General features: G+C 44.7%; 1 long non-coding RNA gene across 1 annotated transcript; it reads left to right on the forward strand.

Annotated features, from left to right (window-relative positions):
• The first annotated feature begins 97 nt into the window (after nt 1–97).
• LOC144943134 (uncharacterized) lies at nt 98–14,263 on the forward strand. Its single transcript, XR_013639459.1, has 3 exons — nt 98–169; nt 5,330–5,553; nt 7,910–14,263. It is a non-coding gene; the product is annotated as an uncharacterized LOC144943134 (long non-coding RNA).
• The last annotated feature ends 8,617 nt before the right edge of the window (nt 14,264–22,880 follow it).

Here is a 22,880-nt window from a genome sequence, read left to right on the forward strand (position 1 = left end):
CGCGGCCGCGAGGGCGCGTAACTCCATTGGCCACCGCCTCGCAACGCGTTCCAATCGGCGGCGACGCCGTCCCTGAGCGCGCTACCAATTTCAAACGGCGATCCGCCGGGGCCCAGCCATCAATCCGACGTCAACTTCGCCAGCGGCCGTGCTCTGTCCACTGCTGCACGTGAGGATTTCCCTTTCTCCTCTCACCCTCGAACCCCCCAAAAATCTGTCTCTATCGCTAGCAGTCTTTCACTGCGGTAGGGGCAATCTGTGGCAACCACTCACGCTCGATCCACTGCTGCGTTGCGAGGTCTCGCAGTTACCACTCGCCACTCTGGTGTCGGGGAGAGCGTCTCTGGAAACTTTCTTAAAACATCGTCAGCGAATGCTCTCTTGTCCAGGCTTTCGCAAAAGCAGTCGCCGTCCTCCTTCGCAGCGATCCACAAGATCTAGCTCCTTCCTCGACCACGAGTTTGGTGTTTTAATAACATCCCTGCCACTCGTTAATCTCAACCACAGCGTCCAAGCATTGCCTGACTTCGACACCGCGATGTACTGAGAAAGGATTGTTTCTCGAAAGTCGCCTATTTTTTTTATTTAATGGCAGTGTTATTAACAAATGCGTCGAGCATTGTTCGATGCCCAAGCCCCATTAATGTGGGTAACAAGTCCATGTTTATTTCGCTTTAACATCGAAGACACCGCTGCTGTCATCAACCGCATGAGAACGTCAACCGGCCGATGCACAACAGCTTCATGAATGGAAACTTTAAAAGTCGCATGCGTGCGATTGTGGCCATTGTGACCCAAAACTACGGTATAAACTTAAAACTAAACCACTGTTGTATATTCTTGGTTCTTTCGGTAAAGTCACGTAGAAGGGAAACAATTAAATAATAAAAATATAAAACAATAAAATTATCACGACGTTTCGATCGCAACACAAGCAATCATCAGGTGTGAAAACCACAGCAAGATTTTTTTTTTAAAGTGTTGTATAGTTAACGAAGGAATTTGCAAAACGACACAAACTCTTTCATAAAGCCCTCCCATGGCGAGCAGACCTCGACTTTGGCATTTCGCTACTGAACTGTCATACGATTGAATATAATTGGGTAGTATAGGACGACATAGCTGTCAACCCTTACGGTGTACCCGTATTCTTGCACAGGGAAATTGAGTTTTCAAGTCCATATGGCGTACAGCCGTTTCAAAACTGGCATTTTTTTATTGTCTATTTGTGTTTTTCCCTTGTGATGGGATTTTGTAGGATGAACGTTGAGATTTATAAGGGCACGGGGTGACCAATACGGTCTGAAATGGTCTGTAATAAGGTAGGCACTGAAAAGGGATTGACAGGTATGGCGTGATGAGTAAAAGAAATAACTCTTGGGGCTGTAAAGAAAGGGTAAAGGTGTGACCCTGCAATTACTTGTGCACCCCACTGCTGAAGGAAGGGTCTCCACTAGAGCCCCACTAGTCCATTTTTAAATCCTTTATATTAAGTTCGCGTGCTTGCTTGCTTGCTTGCGTGCTTGCTTGCTTGCTTAGGACCGTGCAAATATTTCGGTCGTTATTTAACCCACTTCCCGTGATCCAATCGAGCTGACATTTTCCACACAGACTCGTTGTGCCAGACAATTATTGTTCGTGAAAAAAAATTCCTAAAATGTTACACTTTTTAGGCAAATTTTTTTTATTTTACATATATTCAAATAGAACGCATTCATGGCTTTGGCTGAACGTCAGAGTGTAAGAGCCCAGAGCGTAACCCCTCCACAGGCCGTGGCGGAGTAGCGCAGTTGGTAGCGCCCTCGCTTCCCATGCCAAAGGTCGCGGGATCGATCCCCGCGTCCTCCACAGGCGAATATATTTTTAAATCCTTTATATTAAGTTCGCTGCCACGCATATAAAGGATTTATAGTGAACAACTTTGTTTTTACGGGTTATACTTATTAAGTGATGAACTTTGCTAAGATGAAATGTCACAACAAACACGCTAAAGCAAAATGTGACAATGGCCAACACTCCTTTAAAATATGTTTCCAATTGCATTACCATATACCTCTCCATTGAGTTTTGGACCAAGTTTTGTCATGAAGCCTCTAACTTACCTTTCTTCTCTGATCCATGTGTTACTCCTTCTGACTTGAAGTAATTTCAAGCATGAATCTCTTTGTTTACTTTCAGTTTTACCATTTTCTTTGTCATTGTCCATGATGCTGATCTGTATCTCATAGCTGGTCATATCCTCCTGCTTAATAGTGATACAATAATGCACCTTATTTCTCTATTAAAATAGTTTCATATAGTGTCAAGCATGGCATAGCAGAGAGTTTTTTAGGATAAATTTGGAATCTTAATTTTAGGCTATAACCACCAGCATTGGTTCGTGGGGCTGCACTTTTCTGATAAGACTTTAATTTGAAACGCTTTCTGATGTCTCCTACCAGTAACCTAAAGGCACCCAGTGATATTAACTTCTAATCACTGATGACACTGAAATTAGATAAAACATTTCCCGTAAGAACATTAAAGTTTCCATTGGCATTAGTTTAAAAGGCATGCTGATGAAGCGTGAAGTTGAAACTGGACAAAGGCTGCCCTGTTCAAACAAATGCTAATGGAAAACGTATTTTTTATTTAATTATCTGCCGAAGGGCAGGTTCTTATATCAAGTTTCCTCCTCCAATCTTACACTTTACTCATCAATTAGTCATTAAATATTAAAGTTGCCGAGCAACATTCATTTTTCAACCCTTCTAAAGCTTCCTTCAGCAAGTCTTCACCTGGCAATACATCCAATCCAAATTTATTTTGCATTTTATTAATTAGAATTAAATGTCTCTCTTTGTGAACCTGCTCAAGCCTTTTGCAATTTTTTTATGTCCAGCTAATTTGCTTCATTTTATGCGACACATCCATCCAAATAAAAATCCATCTTTCTTTTGTCTTCCTTCAACACAATAGCAGTGTTGAGTGCCCAGTCAAAGAAACATCAAACATTTGATCAGTGAGAGGTTTGGCCGCATGCCACCCTACAGCTGTGTGTAAAGTCAAGGTGCGCAGTGGGGACTAAGTGTCGAGGAGAAGTGTCAAGCTAGCTAGCCTCATTACTCCTGACTGCGTCACACCTGGATGTAGCACTCCTGGCCCCGTCACACCTGGTTGCGCTACACCGGAGCCATGGACTCGTGTGAGTGACTGGCTGGAGTAGAGGCTGCGACAAACCTTTTTTTGGTCAAGGGAAGTAATAATACACGATGTCTTACTTTATAAATGTCCACGTCTGTGTTGAATATAACACCACACTCCGTACTAGGCTCTTTGCGGGTCTCTTCTGTCATGCTGTACTCATCCATCTTATCAGCAGCACTTTGTACTTGGTGGATGCCGCTATGCCCATGACAATTCTAGTTCTAATCTCCTTCGAACAACTGTCATATTCCTTGAAATTACTACCCACATACCTGAACTATACCACCAGTTTTATCTGTTTTCCATCCACTCTGATATTTAATCTTCTTACACTTTTCCGATCAAGGCTGATAAACAAAACTTTACGTAATGTATTGTGCGGGGGTTACGTCGTGGTTCAATGGCTCATGCTATGAACCCGGCAACCTCAGAGCTAAAAATCAGTGGCGAGGTGATGGTCTGAGCCGGTTCTAGGTCCCTCCTTTACCAACTCACATTGACCAGCGTGGTGAAGTATGTTCACACAAACCTCTGTGACCGACATGGCATAGGGGATACCTTCATCCAGCAGCGAATTGAGGCAATGCTGTGTAATATGTATTTTGTACTTTACGTACGGAATTTTACAAACTCATGAAATAATTTTAGCAGTTTATTACCTTGCCTTTTTCAAATCATATAACTATATTGCATATATTTCCCAATCTCGTAAAAAAGACGAGCTTTTTTAATGTGCTCTCACCTGGCACCATGGGATTATGTTGTATTTGACATAATTTAAATTATTGATTTAATCATTCACAACTACAGGCTACATTAATGAAGTGCCATCATGGCTAGATTACTTATAGTTGGATGTGTTTCATTATCTGGCTTATGTATGGTATTTTTAGTACTGGTGAATGTGAATGTGCGATGGCGGGGAGGAAGCCGCAATGGCGTGGAGGAGGCCGTGATGGCGTGGAGGATGCCGTGATACACTCACTCATCATACGCTGACTCACTCACACATCATACACTGACTCACTCACACATCATACACTCACACAACCACTGACCCATTCACTCATGATACACTGATTCACTCATCATACACTCACTCATCATACGCTGACTCACTCACACATCATACACTAACTCACTCACACATCATACACTGACTCACTCATCATACACTCACTCATAATACGCTGACTCACTCACACATCATACACTCACTCACACTACCACTGACTCACACATCATACACTCACTCACACTGACTCACTCACACATCATACACTGGGAGTGTCATGCTGCCAGATATGGCTGCAAGTTTGGTCGTGCATGTGATGTATATCGTTTATTGTTAAATATGAATAAAAGTTCCTATGATTACGGTTGTTACATTGTATTTTATAGCTTTATTTTGGTGATTTCGAAAACATGGTTAAGCCATGTTTCTTGCGGAAGTGCGGAGTTGGCCTGATTACTTTAATCTAAATTGTCTTATGGTTGTTATTGTTTGACTTGCATCACACTGGGAATTTTTGCACACAGCGTTGTAATACGGTGTTTTTTTTCTGAAAGATTTTCTGGTTTATCCAGGATGTTTCTGTTGCGCGTCGTCGCTTTAAGATGTTCTCTGTTCTAATTTTGTTTGTTGCCGTTGCACCCGACTCAAGAGCCGCATGGCTCATAAATGAAACTTGAATCTGAAGTACAGTACGTATAAATTACTACCACAGCACGAAGTAAACCCAACACTGTATAGATATTCACAATTATAAATGGATTGGCAAAATTATCTTGGCACGTTATGCAAGAAGACTCACACCATTTATTTTTGAAGATTAAAATTATTAGCTATGCGTTTTCTTTAACAAATGTTATTGCAGATATATTGTTTCCCATTTTCGCGGATGTTTAATGACATAGGCAATCTAGTGAATAATTTTCATGGTTTTGAATAAATGAAAACACATAGTAAAATTCACTTTTAATGGTGCTATATCACGTTTTATTGGTTGAAAATGGAAGTCCATACCATTTAACTACAGTTTTGTCATTAAATTAAATAGACTGTGATATATATTTTTCACTGACTTCATGAGGCAGATTCTGTTAATTCTAAAGCATTGCCTTGGCACTTTTATTCCAACAGATGGAGGCCAAGACACATTTGGGAATAACTAAACAGCTATTCAATATACATCCCTGCAGACCCGACGCAATGCGGAAGGAAAAAAAGCACTGTTGATATTGACCAAAATTTAATGGGCATGCCATTGTATACCAAATGATAAAATCACGTAATTTCTGTTAATATATGACAACGGAAGGAATTTAGTCGGCCTAGCGCAGCTTTGCGCCCACGCTCACAGCAAGGTACGATCACATTTAGACAAGAAAATGATTTGTGACACAACAATAAAGTCAACAACATGTCGTGTAAGGGTCTCCAGATGTTCAATAAAGATAGCAACATAAATGCTCCACAGATCAAGGGACACAGCAGGAGTCCGTGGTTGATGTGGTGGGAATCTCTTTGGTCAAGGTCATTCATGTTCAGGTGGATAAATGCAGGTTAAGGAATTACAAAAAAAACGATACCTCAAACAACCTTTGCCTAATTATTTTTTAATTGTAATCTGCCTGCCAATTATGCATCGTTAGATATAACATTACAATGAGTACAAACGGAAAGCCAGCAGGACAGCGGGCAAAGAGAGCTATTTGAATAAAAATATGAGCATAAATGTAATCCATGCATTGTTGTGCCAGCTATGTTTTGAGGGTTTAGACTTATAATATCACTAGCTATCTCAGGATTTTGTGTTTTTTTTTACAAGCAGTGCTTTTTGTCATATATTCAATTCCATCACGAAAGTGGCTGCTGTCGACTTTACTGGCATAATGGTAGGATATATTTGATGTATCAGAACCCTAGCACACAATATATTGGCTTTTGCACCATGGGGAACATGATTGCGGTTGAGAAATGCAACTTCTCAGATACGATCTTCCTTTTTCTATTGTAATTTTGGGATATGGTGCGTGTAGTGCATAGGCACAATTCTTAGCTCATTTCCAGTGTTCTGGCATGAGCTACAGGGTACGTACTTGCATTGACAGATACCAAATTACATTTATACTTGTGTGCACACACATCCACACAGCCACTCACATCGGTAAACAGCCACCATTTCATATCTTGCTCAATGTTTTAACCAAATTGAGCTTAAATCACGTAAAGACAAGAACATGATTTGTGATGTGACAATGTAATCTCTAAACTCCACTTGACTCTGAAAAAAATGCAACGTAACTGGCCTTGGCCAAACATCCCAATGCTGAAATATTACCTGCAAATTACATATTTAGAAATACACGTCGCAAAAATTAGCAGGACCTTCCTGAAAAGAAGGAATGGGACTCGGTGAGGATTTCCTAGATAAACAAGTGAATAATAGTGATGTATGAAATATAGAAGTGTATTAACCATCCAAAAAGTGATTTGCATATTTATGAATATCATTGTTTAAACATTGTCTTCATGTCTCACAGTTTTCATTATTGAAATGGGAGCCTGATTTAAAAAAAAAACATCTTCACTCATTGTTTTCATTAACGTTCGGATTGACAGGACAAGTACTTATGCATGTTGCATCAGAGGCTTTGCAATTGTTAAGCAAGTGACTCGGACATTGGCATGAAAGTACACGCAATGTTTATTGTGGCCATGGAGAATTGCGGACTATTGTAATTGTCTGGCACCACGGGTTTGTGGGCTGTGGACCAGCTCGACGTTGCATCAATAGACAAAACAAAAAAAACTGTATTAACATTCCATATCGTCTCCCAAGGCAGTGCTCAAATATAGTTGAGCTCTTGTGAGTGCATTGGATCAGCAGTGCTGCTGTAGTTGAGATTTATGTTTGGGATTTGGCTCCTTGACACAGATTGGGCAGGGGGCACTGATTTCGAAATGGCATGCTGCCACCAGGGTATTGGGGCATTGAGTTGGCTATTGCTGCCAAATTAAATGTAGTTTTCTGAAATTATGCTGACAGTATTGCTGGTCACACACACACACAATAAAGAATAAAAATCAGGCTCTTGTAATTTAAATGCTTTATCCTGTACGCTTGTGTTTTACAAAGATATATTTTTTATGCAATACACTTGTAATATCAGCACCAACATTAGGCGTTGGGCGTGTAAGACAATTGATTGTTTTGTGAGCATTGTTCCTCTTGGATATAAATTCTATTTGTGTCTCTTCACCCGGAAATTAATGATCGTTTATTTCAGCAGTGAAAAATGGGAATGGATTTGCACTTCGCACTCGTGCATATTAGATGTGTGTATGAAAATTGTTATTACATACTGCGCATGTATCTGTGCACAAAGAGCCCACCGTGTAGCCTTAAGAGGCTGTTGGAGCAAATGCTGTTAGCGAGCACCTATGAAGGCCGGCACGGCACACAAAGGGGGTGGGTGGCCAGCAACCACTCCCGGCCGCCTTTGTCTCCTTAGTAGCGATGTTTACATATTGCACAAGGCACTCATTTGAGGCTGAATTGATGTCGGGGAGGCCCAGGACCAGTTCAGATAATAGCCTGGTTCGTAGCACAGTGCGATAACCGCCACAATACCGCTCCCCACACGTGCACACCACCGTAACCACATGTATGCATGTTATGTATGGTGTCCATGGTGTATTTTTATCTGCACCCAACAGGGTTTACAGATGCGTGGAAATACAAGCAGCAAAATGGACCACTCACTGATGGGACACTTTGGGCCTGAAATCAGCAAGATGTATGGGTGTAATAAGATGCTACTGCATACAAAAAGATTTGGATTCCAAACTTTCCTTATTCACAATGCTCTTGAGTGCTAAAGCCATTACTCAGCAGCTTTCAACTAAAACCCTCTCTAAGTTACACTTAGTCCCTTTATCTTGTGTGAAATATTTGTCGACAGACACTACTTCATAACCTTTATTTGCTTCCACGCTCTGGCAGTTTCCAACATGTGGGGTTTTTCACGCACCAGTGTATTGTAGGTTAATATTCCAGCATGCCATGAAATATTAATCTGCTAGAATGCGAAAGCACTCGTAGCATATAGACAAAGATTTTTGTTTTTTTAAATAAATGAAATATTAACTACTAAATAATGAATGGGCCCTTAAAAAAGGGTGATCGTGCCTTCGGATACATTGACAAAATCAATGTGGCCACGGTCGGAGATTTCTATGAAAGGGAGTAACCTTCGGAATCCAAGAGGCCACCATGCACGGAATGTGTATGTCTGTTATCTGTCAGTCACTCTGATCAATACTTTGACAGTCTGTCGTGCCTGTGATGTAACCTCGTTATTGCATCGATCAGGAGATATGCACTTGCTGGTGTGTTGGTCGGACTAGCCTTGCAGGTGGCGTCAGCGTCTCATTTGTATTCGTCGAAGGCCCCCAGAACCACCTCTGTCCGAGCTGTAATGATTGAAACAGGCTCAGATTTGTTAAAGGGCCAGTGTACACCTAATCGATGGAAAGGGAGCATTAGACCCAGGGCAGTAATTTGGTACACAGTGTGCAGTTTAGGCAACATTACATTACGAGTAATTCAATTCGTAAGGCACCAAGCTGAGAGGTTTCTCTGCAGAAATGAAGGTAATTATGATATTAATGAACAATTAAATTGCTGTGATTCTCAATCGCATCGAACTTGATGCAATAATTGCTTTAAGTTCGGGTGTATGATGGTGCAAATGCCAACCTCGTCAGGTTAAGCATTTAATATTAGCCCCATGTCTTCTCATGAAATGCAAGATTAAGTTTTGCGACGCATTCAGTGCACCGGCGGTGGTGGTCATATGTCATGAAAAATGGATATTATTCTGAGGGCATCATCAAGATAATTTATCCAGAGCGTTGATTCAATTTTCAAACGCAGCTCACCTCATTGGGCAGAAATGTATGTTGCCATAGTAATACTAGGCTGTGTAAAAAAAATATATATATCTGGAACATTTGACTGCAGGGTTGACCTAATGGGACAATACAGATAACGTTAAAAACAATGTGAGATGGCATAATTACAGGACTGGTATCCAGAGGCAATCTTGGGGATATTGAGGCCCCAGCATGTACCACTGCCTCCACTGGTGGCATATATAAATGAAATATTAGGCAAGCATGGCATTAAAGGCAATTATACTGTGACGGCCTGCATAATAACCTTACTATCTCGGCTAATTAGCTAGGAAAATTGAAGTGCAGTACTTGACAAGTAATGCTTACTTTTACCCACCTTAAAATGCCCCACTAAGGTGGTGTAATATTAGAAGTGTCAGACTGGTGATCAGCTTAGCATGGAGTCACCGTCATGCCACTAAGAATTGCACTTTCATCATCAGAGATTACAATTTTTAATATCCTGCAGCCAAATGTCCAGACATCCTATATTGCTGTGCAACGCGGAACCTAAGAAGAACGATGGCTGTCTGACACGTGATGATTCACCTCTACAGCAGTTCAATACACGGACACGATCCAGGGTCGTGGTTCAATTTAAACCACATTGCTTTTTGTGGCTTTAAACTTTTTCGTGTAATTATCTGGTTTGTAACGCGTCTCATTTTTGTTTCTTATCTATAATTTGTTCGCTCGATTGTCCTAGAAGTAATATGAAATATGTTTTATATGGTTTACATATACAGGAAAGCCTTGCCCGATGCGGCTTCATTGAACGCGTGTTTCGGCTATATACGGTTTACCTAGTGAGGTCTGTTTTCTGGAACATGGGGGCGATGTTTCCACTCCACGCGGTTTAATGTGGCTAATCTCATCTCCGCGTCAAAAAGTAAGACCCCCAGAGTGGTGCATCTGTTGGGATCTGTGAATGAATCGACTGTGAGAGCTGTTTATTTACCATGTGTATCTTGTGCATGTTTTTGCGTGATAATGTAACACTCAACGCGCACAACACAAGTGTTTACACATTGGCGAACACATCTAGCCGTCCACTCGTTGCAGACGTCAGATGGATACCTATGTAGTGGTTCAACTCGGAGGCAGTAATTCTTGGAGCCACTTTTATTATACTCACAATCTCCCTTCACACACCCTACATAGGCTACACACACCCTCGCCTATACACAACACTAGCCGTCTAATACCGATGGTGCTGACCGATACCGCCAACAACCGTATAACAGCGCAATATCAAGCGACGACGACTGCGGCGACTAAGAGAAGAATGGTGACGATGGACTTGAGCAGCACGACGGGATCCCACTTACAATCAACAGCCCCGAGGTCCCCTACAGGGGCCTTTCTCATACTGTCACGTGGCCTGGCTCCGCCCCCGGCCACGCCCCCTTTCTAGAATCTACCGGCGGGTTCTGGGTGTGCCCCTTCTGTGACCTTTCTGTGACCTTTCCGCGAGATCCTCTGGTGTATCACGTGGCCTGCTGATGTCAGGGCTGCCGTAAGCCGCAGATCCCCTTCCCTGCCAGCAGCCAGCGCTATGCTGCTACATTACTATTCTATGCCACTACACCTAGATGGCGAATCATCAACACGCTCTCAAGACAACGACACAACAGCAAGAACGCAAATGTACGCAAATGTTCACACATTGACGAATGAGGACGTTAGTCATACGGACGTCTAGATTTCGAATCATTAACGTGCAAGTGACTGTGTTAGGAACGATAGTCAGGCTGAGAATTCAGTGTCAGGGGAGAGTGCTGGCCCTGAGTACCGCGATGTGTAATAGAAGTAGAGACGGGGGTTTTGTGCTGCGGTGAAATTGAAAACTAAGTGTGTACACACACACATAGAAGAAATGGAGAGCGAATCTACATTTTTTTGTACAATAACATTAGTTAAAGAAAGAGGGAGGGGGTGATCATTTCGGACCCAGGACCGCAACCCTGCTTTTCCCTTAAGGTCTATTATTCGTCGAACGCGGTTTTGCCCAACGCAGCATCTTTTAGGGATGTAACCACCGCGTTCGGCGAGGTTAGGCCTGTACCCTACAAAAATATACCTACATGCTTAATTTAACGAATGTATCTTGCATACGATAATCGATTTTAATCCATTAAAGTGTGCATTATACTATGCCGGCCAGCTGTAGTGTTAATGCTGTGTTAAGCTGCTGTGGTTGAACGGCATGCGATGCTTAATATGCTGCACATTCTTGCATCTGCTCCGATGTAACCAATTTCCCAGCACTGTTCCGTTTACATAAATTAAAAAGCAAACACAAAGTCAAAACAGGGCAGTGTTAAGCCCCAGACGTGGGGCGAGAGTTATGGGTAAGGCTGGAGATAATGAGCTGGTTATATAATTTGCTTTGATATGTGTAAAATAGCTGGTATTGTCATCCTGCACAGGGAGCAGCACATATAACCAAAACTCTACACATCCGTCAATAACACTGCCCTCATAAAAAATAACGTTTCGCCATCATGCTAAGTAGAAGGGCATTGCCTGAAACGTCACCTATTCTATAATTGTTTTCCTTTTTGGGGGCATTCTTATTGATGGATGCGTTGAGTTGGTGTAAAGTGGAGTTAGTCTTGCGAGTGTGTGTGCTACCCGCTCACAGGTTTCACGTTCCTCCATTTGCCCAGTATGGCCTCTGTACTTTGCTTTTCATTGTTTGGTGTTTGCACTTCTGAAGGGGTGGGTGCCACGCTCCAGAAGGAACCATCTTACAGACGATACGCAATGCGACGCGAGGATATGTGCACCCAATAGAGAGTATGAACATCACAGATCATGTGAGCTGCTTCAATAGAGCAGGGGGGTTAACCCTAGCCTTCTGGCTAAAATCTCACTACAGCTCAATCGGATCTCCTGCCTTTTCCAAATTCCCGTCACGTGACTTATTTGTAAACATTTTATTTTGCCCCCTATGGTGGTTGAACATCACTGTCAACATGGTGTATACGGCTCATACGGATGTGTATTGTGAGTTCTAAATATCGCTTTTAAAAAAAAATCGAAATATTGATGTGCACCAGTTAAAATCAGCGGTGACATTGAATACGCTGATCACGAATCCTGAGGCGTTATAAACGATTATAATCCCTCTAAGTTGGGAGAACACAACACGTTGGTAGCCAGATGGTTAATATTCCACACGCTCCTCTTGAATGCAACCAACGTAAAGCACAAACAATGTATTGTACAGCATACATTTCAACGCGAAGCCGATAATCGAGTAATTTTCCAGACTAGGTGAGAATAGCTGCACTGACAATTTCCATGCAATGTTTGACACGTGACTATCTGTTAACAATGCTCCAGATGTTGTGCAAGCAGCATGACTAGGAGGCAAAGACACGGTCGCAATACGCAACGTGTGTTCATCAGAATATGTATTTACACTAGAAGAATGCGATGAGCTTGGAAGCGCTTTTTCACAGATATCCATTGTACTCGGGTAATAAAGTAAAGTTGTGGCCCACATTTTTCGATTTTAAGCTTTCGTGACTGCATGGATTAATCTTACTGGTTCTTTCGGTAAAGTCACGTAGAAGGGAAGTAATAAAATAATAAAAATAAAACAATAAAATAATTCTCACGACGTTTCGGCCACAACGCAAGCAGCCGTCCTCAGGTGAAGACCAGGTCTGTCTCAGACTCTGTCTGTGGCCGAGACGTCGTGAGAATTATTTTATTATGTTTTATTTTTATTATTGTATTACTTCCCTTCTACGTGACTTTACCGAAAGAACCAGGAAGTTGTGGCCCACAATTGTTTACTCACACAACTGCTGGTGGGGCGGCCTCCACCAGAGAATATTCTTAAGAGTCCTCCACTCATACTTTGGCCTACTCTTCTCGCTGGCCAGACGTGAGAGGGGGTGGGGGGGGGTAAGAAACGTACCCATTGTTTCTACTGCCGTGCCGGGAGATAGAGCCGGCGACGTCTGTATGACAAGTGCAGTGTGATCACCATCACAACACAGCAGCAACCCGGCAGGTCATCGTACTATACTAATATGTCTACGAATACTATTTTTACGATGCCAATCAAATATAACGTTTTTTTTTTTGTAAAGGCGCAAATGGAAATCGCAGTTGTAAATTATTGAAAGATGATTGGAATCAAAATTATGAAATAAAAAAAGAGATGAAAAAGAGCAGGAGGAAGTATTTTATTTTTAAGCGAGCGCGATAATGAGTCACAGCATGCCGTGGCGTCTGAAGCAGCAAGTTTTCAATCTGTCCATATTGCCACCTATATACTGTTTGGATCAAAAACTTTGAACGCTGTCAAGGTTTAAAATTGCATGAAGAAGTGGCAAATACACGAATGATCACACCAAGAGACAGAAATATGAACACTTTGATCAGGGAACAACTGCAATTATCAGAGACAATATTGATTTGTTAAGATAAGTAAATGGGTTCGGGCAGGACACGCGTTTCGAAAGGAGTATGGCCAATGGACAAGACTGGTCATGGAACGGCAGCCAATGGATAAAACACACCCAAGAAGACCACAAAGACGTGAGAGTGATGATAGCAGTTATGCGCAGGACTGTGGAAACGCAGGGCCATAATAGATTGTGACGGAGTGGGGAGACTTTCATCCAGCAGTGGATAAACTATGGCTGATGATGACGATAATAATTATCTACAAAGTTATTGTATATTTCGTAATATGGATGTGATAGGGCATTTAGCCCCAAAACGAATGATATATCTAAAGATAAGTATTGAGAATATATTCAGGACCAATATTGTAGTATAATTCTTTGAATTATTGAAAATATTTTATGGTTCCCTACTGATGTTATATGTAATATAGTATATAACAGCTACTTCAATGACTCTCAGAAATTAACTTTGCACAGTACTTTGCCCACATGAATAAATTTACATCATTTTCTGGCTGCGGTTATTGCCAGAAGCTAAAAATGGCCATTGTTTTCATTTCATTGTAAAGAAATATGCGATTAAACGTTCACGATGTATCCAATGAAGTAGAATTGAATTACGCTTATTCCTGTTTATGAATTATCCCGTTCTATAATAACACTCTATTTTCGTTTTTTTCCAATCATTAAAAACCTACACTACACCGAACATTTTTGTTGATGAATATGTATCTGCAGTTGTACAAGTCATCGCTTTAAAATTAAGAGATCCATTGATTTTTATATCCTACATGGGACCACTGTTTTTCACCGAGTCAGAGTGTTGTTATTCATGCGGGGCTAATTTCTTACAAGGTATGAAGTATTGTATTTATTGTGGCAATTCATGTTGGAATTTGCAGTGCACTGCACAGCGCATTCAATTAAACTCCACATTATTAACTTGTTAATTCATTAATTTTATGCACTCCGCTTTGCCGCGTGGCATCTCTCAGGTAGACAGCAGTGATGTAGGAATTTATATCGTGCTATTAAAGTTTATCTTGTATTCCAACCATCTGGCATTGGCGTAATTAAGCATTTTACAGTTAATTTATTGGAGTGTACTTCAGGAGCACAACACAATCAATAAGTTAGTTGCAATGCCATCGAGGAGTTGTTTCTCTCCATCATTGATTCCCGCTGGCAGCAATGCTAATGCGTTAACGTCCTGCGAGGGGCAAGGCCACATTCCCCAAACACGACGGGACGCGGGACATGTGGCACGAATGCTCTCCGAGCAACACGTAAAGAAGTCGTTCCACCAGATTGACTGTCTGCTCCCACCCTCCGGATTATAAAGAAGGTAAAGGCGCAGCCCTGCAAAAGCTTTTTCCTCTGACACCACTGCTGGAAGAAGCGGACTCCACTGGAGGGAGCTCCACCTGGCCCCTTTTAGAGGATATTTGGGCCTCTTTCACGCTGGTCAGATGTCTCGGGTGAGCAGGGAGTGCCCACAAAGATCCCCCCCGTATCGCCTTAACAGACCGTAGGGGCAAGTGCTGTTAGCGAGCACCTATGAAGAGGCCGGCACGGCACGGCACACGAGGGGGTTGGTGGCCAGCACCACGCTCGACCGCCTTTGTCTCCCCAGTGGCGATGTTTACACATCGTACTCGGTACTAATTTGAGGCTGAGTCGACCTAGAGGAGGCCCAGGACCGGTTCATATAATCGTCACTGGTGTTGGCCGTAAGCGGGAATCGAACCCGGGTCGTCAGGTTCGTAGCGCAGCGTAGCGCTAAGCAACTTTACGATAAACTAACCATGGTGTACCCATTTATACTGAACAGTAGACAGGGGCCATGGGATTTAAGAAGCTTACCTATTGTAAGACTATAGTATTGTAAAGAACTATAAATATATCTTCCTCCTTCTGTCCTCACACTACTTCATGGTTGACATCCCTCCCATCGTCGCTTTTGCCAAGTTCCGATAACCTTACTCAATGTTATGTTTTATCTTGCTGTGCTATTATTTGCACACTCTTTTGCTAGCCACTGTGTGTTCCAGGTCTTTGGGTTTTTGTTCCGTAGCTTTGATGACATATTAACAGAAAATGGTGCTGATCACATTTGCAGTACGGTTACATCTAATTTGAAATTAAATTTCTATTTAATTTTGTTTGGTTTTTCCGAGCCAACTTGTTAAAATGGAGCCACTGGCATTGTTTCATGGAACAATGAATACATTTTGGAAATGGAAATCCCACAGAGCAGTGTGCCCCATGTGTCAGGGAATAGCTGCAGAATACATTTTTTACAGGGCCTTACCCCATAAAATCTTTCAGGTAAATCTATTTTTGCTTGACACGGATATGAGTCACATTTGCCTACATGGATTGTGTACGTGTCCAGTAATTGGTGATGGCTATCAACTTACTTCGCTTGTGAAGCTGATTTTGGTCACGAGTAGCTTCCCGGATTCAAATCCAGGACCTCACCGATGCTACGCTTTGAGCTCTAACCTCTAGGGCCACCTAATCAACTCGGACAATAATTTTCATCTACCCTCTGCACCACTTGTGGCTGCAGTTGATTCCCTGGAAACACTACAAAGCGGTGTGATTAATGATGTTTAAATTTCATTAAAGCACGTGCTTTGCTCTGTATATAGATCCTTTACGAAAGACATGAATAAGTAATTAATGCAGGTACTGCTGTGTTTAATTAATGCCATAATATATTTTTTTATATCGATCATTATTTTCATAGCATAGATGGTACATTTAGCAATATTTCATCATGAAATATTACTAAGATCCACAAACTCATGCACGATTTAGTATCAACCAAATGAGGACCAACTGGTGAAGGTGCATCACTTGGGTGGGAGGTCAAAGGTGGTCTCTGCCATAGGAATGGAGAATTTCACCTGCTGGCTGAAAACAAATCCACTGGAGATAATTAAAACAAAAACAATTACAGTCCTCTGGCAATCCACTGCTAGATAACGGACTCCCCACATGATGTCTTGTCACGGGGGGGGGGGGGGGGGGGTTCAACCATACTTTGCCACTCGCATCAGTGTGGGTTGGTGAAAAGGGCGCTCAGAACCAGTTCAAATATCGCTCGCCACTGATTATTATAATAATTATTAACTATGGTCGGGAATCGAACTCAATATCACGAGGTTCATAGCGCCTCGGATATGCGCACCATGGAATACTCATTTGAGCCTGGGGGAGTTTCGACTAAACTTTGGCTGCAAGATTGTGGATGAGGGCTGCTTAACAGAGCAGTCACATCCACAAAGGAGTGCGATAAGCCACAGGCATTGGTCACGAGAGATACTGAATTTTTTTTGTAAAGGCCAGCAGACGCCAAAGAGAGATGCACATTTATTTTAATAACATTTCGTTTGTGAAGTAACGGAAGATGTTAAACGACACGCAGCTTGAAACATTAATCCAAATTAACGTGTGCCAATAAACCCAAGGCACATATTTGTCATGGAATTTCACAAAAAGTTAAATGTCTGCTGGTCTCGGCATTACCTGCGATATCAAGCAGGATATTAAACACCGCATGGGCATTTATTAAACGTTACAATAACGACAACTTCAGATGGGGTCCTATCTTTGGCAGACATAAGCGCCACAACCTCGCGTCGAGAATAGAAAGTTAACCGCATTGTACCCAAGAATGTACAATCTCACCCGCAAAAAAAGACGTGGAGCCATTTTTTTGGCCTAACTAAACTTCTGGGGCAAGGACTGTCAGCATGTACCATTACAACTGGCATGACACATTATATGATGTTCTGGTGGGATCAGCTTCCCAGATAATTTCTCTCAGCGGTGATTGTGACACATTGCTCCCTTTGGTATGTCGACCCAGAAAAGTGTAAGCCAGGTGCAGAAACCAATTTCTACTTGATGTGTACGGCCGGCAATTGATCCTGGTTTTTATCACAGCACAGAATGCTAATTACCATGTAATTACAATTCAATTACTCCCCATGCATACATTCATAAATGGGCACATGCATATATGCATGTTTGTAAGCAATACATTCTTTCTCAGAGGAGGGTGAAATTAAAAAGAGTGATAATGTACACGTTACAATTTGAAAGTATTATATTATTACGCGGTATTATTTAGGTGTCTTTTCGTTGCAGATGGTGGCGTTGGAAGACCTCCAACCAGAATTAGATTAATCATGGCTGATGATATTCATGATGGTGAATGATAATCCACAGTGTTATATGCATATTTAGTGTTACAAATCATAATGGGGTGGAGCATTGGCACAATTGAGCACTGCTGCACTTGCGACATGAGTTCTATTCCTGGCCACAACTAACGTCAGTCACGAGTGACTTCTGAACCGGTCCTGGGTTCGGGGCCGCCACCCCCTTTCCCCAGCCTCGCCAACCTGCACTCACTAAACCTGCACTCGCCAACCTGCACTCACCAAACCTGCACTCGCCAACCTGCACTCACCAAACCTGCACTCGCCAACCTGCACTCGCCAACCTGCACTCGCCAAACCTGCACTCGCCAACCTGCACTCGCCAACCTGCACTCGCCAAACCTGCACTCGCCAACCTGCACTCGCCAACCTGCACTCGCCAACCTGCACTCGCCAACCTGCACTCGCCAAACCTGCACTCGCCAAACTGCACTCGCCAAACCTGCACTCGCCAACCTGCACTCACCAAACCTGCACTCGCCAACCTGCACTCGCCAAACCTGCACTCGCCAACCTGCACTCGCCAACCTGCACTCGCCAAACCTGCACTCGCCAAACTGCACTCACCAAACCTGCACTCGCCAACCTGCACTCACCAAACCTGCACTCGCCAACCTGCACTCGCCAACCTGCACTCGCCAAACCTGCACTCGCCAACCTGCACTCGCCAACCTGCACTCGCCAAACCTGCACTCGCCAACCTGCACTCGCCAACCTGCACTCACCAAACCTGCACTCACCAAACCTGCACTCGCCAACCTGCACTCACCAAACCTGCACTCGCCAACCTGCACTCGCCAACCTGCACTCGCCAACCTGCACTCGCCAATCTGCACTCGCCAATCTGCACTCACCAACCTGGTAAAATATGGAGATTTTGTTTAATCCTATAACTGAAAGGCCATGGGAAGGTCTTCATCCAGCAGTGGATTTATAAATGGCACTGAATGCGAGTCCACCAAATATAGCTCACAATTGTACGATACAATTTTGACCCCCCCCCCTCGGTAACATAGCCAGCGTTAGAGTTGTTGGTAAACATCGTCCACCGCGTCATTGTTATCGGCCTGCCTGGCGGTATTTATTGCCGCTAGGTAAATCTTCTGGTGCGGTAAGTCCGCTCAATCCCATGGAACCTTCTATTGACCTGGGAATAGTGAGGAGACGGATCCCAACTTGTGGTCCATTTCCATGAGAAGGGGGGGACGCTCGCGAGCGGCAAGTAATTGAAAATTGCCTGGACGGGGGCGATAAGCAAAGCCCAGGCGACAGCAAATGGGACGCTCTGATTTGATTGTGGAGCCTGGCGATGCACGCCCGTCAAATGTTGGGAGCAGCACAGGTGGCAGTGCCAAGGGGCCCTGCAAAAAGAGAAGGGCCCTTTAAAAATGTAACGTCGACAAAATGGAACCTGACACGATACGCTCAGTGGTACCTCGGCCCACATTTGAACACGTGTTCGCGTGGTGAATCTTCGTTTTTGCTTTTCATATTTATTTCAGCGGTGGAAAATAAATAACCGGTACAGGAGGGAATTGAAGGATTGTTGCGTATATATTTCTAGATTTGAAGCTTTCGTGACTGCAAGGATTCATACTCTTAGTTTTTTCGGTAAAGTCACGTAGGTAAAAAAATGAAATATAAATTTTAATTTCATTCACGTAGATAAAAAAATGAAATATAAATTTTAATTTCATTTTTTTACCTACGTGACTTTACCGAAAACTAAGAGTAAGAGTATGCGTATATATTTGTTTATTTTTAACTTCTTCACAATGGGAGCACTAAATCTTTAGGAGGTGACATTTAGCTGCTGGCTTGCGGATGTTAAAGACTTCAAGACATTTTACTCGTGCATTCGATGTATTTGCATATACAGTGGAAGCTGTATATAAACACTCCCCTTCTCAGCAAGGCGAGGTGTCTTTGTGTCTGAAGTAATGTGCTTGTGTAATAAACGACTGGACCACGATGTCTGTCCCAGTGTCCTTTATTATTCGGTTCGTGCTGTACACCCACACGGCTGTCTTTACTCTGTAGCTTCTCCACGGTGCTGACTCCAATGTCGGCCCGATCCACAACAGCAGCTCCGCTGCTGTTTCTCTCACACAGCCCCCCTTGGCTGTACTCTCTGCTGCTCTTCTCCCTCCGCAGCTCTCACAGCTTCTTGCCCTCTCTCTCTCTCTCCGCAGCTCCTCCTGGCAGCCACACCGCTGCCTCTAACAAGCAGCCCCCTCTCTCTCTCTCTCCGCAGCTCCTCCTGGCAGCCACACCGCTGCCTCTAACACGCAGCCCTCCTGGCTGTCTCCTCCCCAGCTGCACACCACTCCGCAGCTTCCTCTTATCTTCGGGGTTGGCTCCCGATCGCCGTCGGCGCCCCCCCTCTCCACACTTGCCCGCGTGGCCTCACTCTTTTCCGCTCGCACCCCGACTCCCTTCCCCTTCCGGTTTACCCGCTTAAAGCCCCGAACCTTACCCCCACGTCACATGACTCCACCCCCCGTGACGTCACCTCCGGAAGGTCGCTTACGCCCGCATTACACCACCCTCCCCCGTAGAAAAATCCCAGCCGACCTCGGCTGACCAATAGCCAATCGTAATGCGGCGAACCGAGCTTCCCCCCCTAAAGGACACTAAGCATATAATGTAACAGCAAGAACAACAACAACGCAATCAACATCAACGATCGTACAAAAGCATGCAATAAATAGAACTGTAAGAAGAAAATAACAAGACAGCAACAATCAACGAAACGTAAGCGATTTGGAACGTGTGCGGGTCGCCGGCCCGTCCCGGACGGTCGGCGGCCCACTCGCAGAACGGGAACGCGATGAAAGTCGAGGAACGACAGGGGGTAATCCCCCTCTCGCAGCTGGAAGTCCACCGCCGTCCCGTGTCTCTAAAGAGTTAGTCTTGGGCTCGTCCTGTGACCGTGCCCGCAGCTGGGTCGGAAGGGCTGCAGGGCTCGAAGGTTCCGCAGACCTGGCAGGCGTCCTCCGAGCAGGGCCCCTCGTCCCCCGCAATGTCACGGCCGGCCTGTCTGGAACAGGTACGACAGGCGCTCTAGCAAAATCAATGGACGCAGGCAGGGGAGAGTCAGCAGCAACAGACCCCGGCAAGGCAACATTGGGGGATGACGCATCATGTAAGGGAGCAACATATGGTTTCAAGCGCGACGTATGCACAACCCAGCGACGAGACCCAATCTGGACGCGTGCTGTCTGTGGGTTGGGAACCGCAATGAGGCGTACGGGACCATGCCAGGGTTTGTGCAATTTCGGCGAGGTCCCCGGACGTACCTGTGGACAATGAAGCCAGGCTAGGTCCCCAACCTTCCAAGGGCACTCCCCCTCAGACCGTCGCGCATATCGCTCGTTCCGGGCCTGGGCTTTGGCCGTAGCCACGCGGGCATTCTCCCGCGCCTCCGTGACTCGGCGAACCGTGTCCTGAATGTATTCAGGAAGTGGTTTCCGAGGTCCCTTCACCCCAGTTCCCAATTGCACATCCACCGGCGGCACGTTTTCCCGACCATACATAAGGTAAAACGGCGAATATCCCGTAGCCGCATGAGGCGTCATCCTGTACGCCGAAAGCACCCCGGGGATGTGCAGATCCCAATCTGATTGTTGTTCACTCACGGTATGGCAAAGCATGGCAGACAATGTCCTGTTCAGTCGTTCAACCATACCATCCGTCTGCGGATGGTATGGGGATGTCCGTACTTTCTTAGTCCCAAGGCCCGCGCACACTTCCGCCAATAATTTAGAAGAGAAATTCCTGCCCTGGTCCGTGAGGAGTCTCTCAGGCGCCCCCTTATCCATAATATACCCAAACAAAAAGGCGTCGGTAATGGCCGCGGCCGACTGATCAGGCAACGGCCAGGCCATCGGCCAACGGGAGAGGTACTCAACCCCCACCAGCAAATATTTATTACCCCTCGCCGATGGTGGAAAAGGTCCCAATATGTCCAGTGCCACCAATTCATTGACTCGAGACACCTGAATCGACTGGAGAGGCGGCACGTAAGGATGTTTCGGCGGCTTACGTTGTGCACACGCAGGGCACGCGCGCACGTGCCCTACGACATCTGTCGCCATGCCGTGCCAAAAATAATGACGTTGCAACGTCAACAAGGTCTTCTGCACCCCTAAATGTAAGAGAGTGTCACAATGGAGGGTTCTAATCAACTCGAACCGCAAGGACGTTGGTACCACCAGGCGCCAACGTTCCTGGAACCCCTCCCGCCACATAAGCAGACCATCTCGGAGAGCGGTTTGCGGCCCCACAGCCGTACTCGGACTCCCATTGTCCTTAGCAGACCGCTTCCGCAAGGACACCAATGACTCATCCATCATCTGTTCCCGGATCCAGACAGACCGCGGCAGATTCAAAACCCCGTCAGCCGGTCCCGGTTCCATCGGAGTGTCCGACTTCTCGACGGCCAACGTGAGCGGCTGAGGGGGGTTTGGAATCGGCGAACACCTATGCGTCCCCGACTCACATTTACAAGGGGCGCGCCGCGGTAATCTGGAAAGTGCGTCAGCGTTCGCATGGCGCACACCCTTCCGATGTTGAATTTGGAAGGAAAATTCCTGTAGCGTGTCCAACCAACGTGCCAACTGTCCGGATGGCTGGTCAATTTTAAGGGCATATTGCAAGGCCGCATGATCCGTACGCACAATAAAAGAACGACCGTAGAGGTATGGTCGAAATTGCCGTAGGAAAAAAACAACCGCCAATAGTTCTCTGCGAGTGACACAGTAGCGGGTTTCCGCAGGAGACAAGACTCGGCTACCATACGCCACGACACGCTCTACACCCCCTTTAGACTGTGATAACACCGCCCCAATACCTGTGTCACTTGCGTCCGTATCAAGAATGAATGGGTGATCGAAATCGGGATAATCCAATGTTGGGGCCGTGGCCAATAGATCACGCAGACTCCGAAAGGCCGCCTCCTCCGGCTGTCCCCAACCAAACTTCCGTCCTTTACCCGTAAGGAGATGCAAAGGCCTCGCAATCGTCGCAAAACCCGGCACGAATCTTCGGTAATACGAGGCAAATCCCAAAAAC

The sequence above is a fragment of the Lampetra fluviatilis genome, chromosome 30 (assembly GCF_964198595.1).
Source record: "Lampetra fluviatilis chromosome 30, kcLamFluv1.1, whole genome shotgun sequence".
In the NCBI taxonomy this organism is placed as follows: domain Eukaryota; kingdom Metazoa; phylum Chordata; class Hyperoartia; order Petromyzontiformes; family Petromyzontidae; genus Lampetra; species Lampetra fluviatilis.